The sequence below is a fragment of the Euprymna scolopes genome, chromosome 23 (assembly GCF_053919585.1).
Source record: "Euprymna scolopes isolate OS-2025 chromosome 23, ASM5391958v1, whole genome shotgun sequence".
Taxonomy (NCBI): domain Eukaryota; kingdom Metazoa; phylum Mollusca; class Cephalopoda; order Sepiida; family Sepiolidae; genus Euprymna; species Euprymna scolopes.
Window position 1 is genome coordinate 96,349,108 of NC_136504.1, and position 4,934 is coordinate 96,354,041.

The 4,934-nt window shown below is 33.9% G+C and overlaps 1 pseudogene; it reads left to right on the forward strand.

Moving 5' to 3' along the window:
• The first annotated feature begins 3,826 nt into the window (after positions 1-3,826).
• On the forward strand, positions 3,827-3,943 carry LOC145246215 (5S ribosomal RNA; annotated as a pseudogene).
• Positions 3,944-4,934: the final 991 nt, after the last annotated feature.

Below are 4,934 nucleotides of genomic sequence, written 5' to 3' on the forward strand. Positions count from 1 at the left end.
TTTAAAGATTTATTTTTAATTTGCAGAACTCACAGAAATTAGGAGAAATTCAGAGTAAACTATATCTATCTATCGTTACTCCTATAAATTCGTTTCTCTTTTGTTTGTGTTGATATTCGTATTAAACCCCCTCTTTTCTATTTATTTAAAAAGAAAATACAATCTTCTTATATATGGGTCGGAGAAATGCATTCACTAGCAAAAGATCTAGCTAATTTGCATATTCTTTTAAACATTCATTTTAATTAATTCCCTATTAGTTTGTTTCTGTTTTCTTATGGAATTATCATCTTTAGTCAACTATTACGTGTAATAATATTCATGCAGATGTTCTACATGATTTATACTTGCATAATATTTGCGTAAAATGTGTGCAGTAAACACAAAATTGTTTCCATATATATTTATCTATAGGTATACATTTTTGTTTTTCTTTCTATCTATTTATCTATCTATCTATTATTATATTTATCTATCTATTATATCTATAAAAGTGAACGTGTCTGTGTATCTGTGTACCTTTCCCTACGAAACAACTCTGTCAATTTTAAGTCTACAGACTCGAAATTTGATATACAAGGTACTGAGATTTGGGAAAATTGATGTGATCCGTTGTTGGCCAGGAATTTGGCGATTAAGGGGTCAAAGTTCAACGGTTTGGCCTTTGAGAACGCTACCAAACTCCTCCGACAATTTTAATTCTACGCACTTGAAACTTTAGATATAGCTTCCTTGGACATAGATCTAACTTTGATTTGAGCCCAAAACAATAAATTTTAAGAGGTCATAATAGGGGTCAAAGTTTAAAAAATTGACCTCTGCGGTCTCTTTGAAATTACTCAGACAATGTTTGGTCTAAATATTTGAAATTTTACATAAAGGGTATTCAAATATAGGGCAAGCTTTTTCATCAGTTTGGGTCAAAAAAAATTATGTATGTCTGTTTGCATATCTGCCTTAAACATTTAATAGAGGCGACGGATTTGCCAAGATCAGTATCGTTTTAAATTCGATCTTTTATACGACAAATACTGAAAAATTGTCAAAAAACATTAATATTTCCCCTTCAACTAGGCACTTTTCTACACGGGGGGGGGCACTTTTTTCGCCGATATTTTTTTAAGTTATCCTTTCCTTTAGATTGTCTAGCCCAACTTTTAAAAATTGTCGCTTCCGGTTTGGCGGTGGTCGTAACAGCATAAACGTTAGGTTTTACCCCGTTCTTTTCCTCCTTTGCGGTACAGGTTCGAACCTGCTTTCCTACTACCACTTTTTTTTTTTTTGCTCAACATACACATCCAAACATTCGGGCAACGCCGCGCTGAAATGCTAGTTTAAGTATATTTATACTACTAAGCATAAACATTGAAAACATTAAAATTGTTTTATGTGAAAAATGTCTTGAGTCATAAAGGGGGAATAAATGATTGGGGAATCAAAAATTATCCGAAAAACGAATCCATTAAGAGCATTTACTTAGATACGTCTCACGTTTATCTCATTGATTATTATTAGATCATTGAAGTTCAGCAACGTTGAGTATGGCCAGTGCCAGATGACTGATCATCTGCTCATAACAGGCATGGTATGTAGGATGGACGTCAGCCCTACTTACACAAAAACTGCAAAATAATGAACGTCATAATCAGTCCCCTTCTAGATATAAAAATGACAATGGACCGCGTAAATTTGATATTTCATTAAAACTTATTCCTTTGGAAGAAGCCAGTTTTCCATCAAACATCATTGGCATAAATCGATGTTGATTCATTCAGTCTGTAATAGCATTTAACTCCCTAAACGCACAAATTGAATGGGCGCATCTAATTTCTGATATGTCATGTTTAATGAGAATGAGTTATAGAACGCGCATGCCCTTTTTAAGTCAGTAATCAAGTCTTTAGCTTGGTTGGCACAGAGATTGGAAAGAAATGTCAACACTGATTTACTTGATAGCATATCGAAGAATTTTGATAAGGCCGTAAGCACTCGGGGTAAGTCTCTCTGGCATGTACAACTCGTCTGCAGTTTCTAACCTGATTATCCATTCACTGGGAACGGCGAAAATGATCAACGTCGCCATGACATGTCCACGCTTGATTAGGTTATCAGCCTTAATTCTGTTGTCTTTCCAATTTGTTTCGTCCCTTTATACATTTTAATTGAAACTTTGTGCGTCCAAGAGAATTTAAGTCATTTTTCACTAGAAATAGTAACTATCAAATTATGAATATTTCGGAAAACAAAATGAATATCACAATATTATTCCACATAGAAAGAGAAAAAAGTGATATATACTTTTTACATTTGTTATAGAAACATATAAATGTAGAAATTTATTTAATGTGATATCTGTATATGTTTTCTTATTTGACTTGATTTAAAATCTATCATAAAATCTATTATATAAATCTCACCTGTCTGTAAGTGTGTATATGTATGTATGTTTTTTTGTATTTATCGCTAAAACTTTCGACATACACAACACACTCTGACAAAATTGATATCGTTTGAAAGCTCAGTCTCTTGCCCGACAAATATCCAAAAATTGTCGAAAAATTTTTTTCTTACACCGTCAACTGGGCCGTCTTCTGAAAAGAGGCGTCAATGTTTTCGTCGACAATTTTGCAAAGTCACATCTCGCGACATCGACGTATGCATAAAGCATATTATTTTGGATGCTCGTGACGTCACTAGTCGCACGGGCGAGACGACTTCCACTTCGTTTTGCACTTAGCGTTACAAGTGCGAGCCTGCCTGCCTAATTACTACTTTTTTCCCTCGCACAGGTACGCGCTGCTATTTTCATTTCCCTTAGGCAGTTTATCAATACGCTTACAATAAAATTTCCCCACACCCGGTAACGCCAAGTACCCCTGCTAGTCAGAAATAAATAAATGTATCTCACTTTCTATTTTTACAGAACAAGAAAGGATTATATACTTCTCCAGCTATTTAAGTTGATTTTTACAAGAATAATTAATGAGTTTTGGTTTCAGTTTCAATTATAACTATATATATATATATATATATATATATATATATATATATATATATATTCTTCATGAGTTTTGGTTTCGATTCGAGCCGATGCACCGAAGTCATATATATATATATATATATATATATATATATATATATATATATATATATATATATATATATATATATATATATTTAATCACAACATCCATAGAATGCCACCGTCACTATATTACATATGAAAATGTCCGCTGTGGAATTTCTATAGGTCCCCCTAGTCTATATTATTACAAAATAAATTTGTCTACTTTATACGTAAACGTATGTGTTTTTTTTTAATTATTAAAATGAAATTGTATAGACTTCAGTATTAAACTCATTAAAACAATAAATAGTCTCTATCTCTTATACCATCTTAGACCACAACATATTCTTCAAAACCATAAAAAATTTAACGTTTTAAATGTATTTTGTTTTAGTCGCAAAAGTGTTAGAATTCCAGTTTAGAAATTTTCAATATCAAAGGTGTAAAGTCGGAATTTTGTTCAAAATATAAAATTCATCGACACTCACTATCTTTTCTTATTTGGTGATCTCACATGTTTAATTAAGGTAAACGGTCTTAACGCACGTACGAAAACACACACACACACACACATAATATTCGTTTTATTTCGTTCTCTGAATGCATGTGCTTATTTGTTTATATCTGTTCGTCTCTGTAGATCAGTGTGATTGCATAATGAGCTATATTTTCCGTCGTCACAGCAAAATACGTCTAACGCCACATTCATAAAGTCAGTATAGTAAGAATACAGTTATCTAAGTTTTTTGTAACGTCTATATATATGGCGCAATCACGTTGACACACCGGTCCCCATCAGATCACCGAAGTTAAGCAACGTTGAGCCTGGCTAGTACTAGATGGGTGACTATTTGGGAATTCTATGCGCTGTATCTGCTTTCCGCTTATCGGCATTGTTTTCTGTCGTTCTGAACCTCCACTTGCCACTGGTATCTAACAATGTCGACCGAGGGCAGGTGTGGTTAAAGATAGCGCAACTCTTACCACAAAATTTTCACGCGCAGCCACCCTAACAGTGGGTCTCCATAGTCTGTCAAGACTAAAGGAAGCCTTATTTGTAACGTCTATATAATTTCTGGTTGCTTTTATACCAAATGCGTACAAAATAATAAACACGCTGTTTGTTCCATATGAGAGAAGATGACGAATAAGATAAACAACTTAGTTTTATTTACAAATCGACGGGCAGCATTAAAGTGGTCGGCGTTTTGGTATACGCTATGGTACGGGCGGTGCGAACAATGTCCTTACTGTTTCCTCGTTCGAATTTCTCTCTATTTCTCTCTTTTTCTCTCTCTCTGTTGCTCTTATATTCACATTTCATAAATCGAAATTTGATGGTTCCTTTTTTTGCGTTTTAGCAATTCCATTCAAGATTAAAATGTTAGACTCCAATTGTTTCCGTTTTAGGTCATTTTCTATGACTCAGATTTTCAACGTATGGTGTAATCGCTCAGCAATCTGCGATCTCTGGAAGTGAGTGTGTTCACCCGCCTCCGATATTTTTCGACGTAGGACGTCAGCTATCTGACATGAATTTCCTCTAAAGATTGAAATGTTTGGAGCGACATACATATATTTGTCCGGAATCTTTGCAAACTTATCAAGAACCTTGATGCAAACAAAGCAATTACTTCTGAGCACATTTTAATAATAGTGCTAAACATGCAACCGGAACTAGCTCCTATATTACAAAGAATTTTAAAAGTGTCCTTAATTAGACATGCTTAACAAAACCTTGGTTAACCTCTACAGTTTTCCCAATATAAGTAAATTCGAGGGATCGATCTTCTACATCTCCGTACAGACCAATCGGTCTCTTTTACATTGTGAGTAAGTTGCTTGAGTTTGTAATAAACGTAGAAAG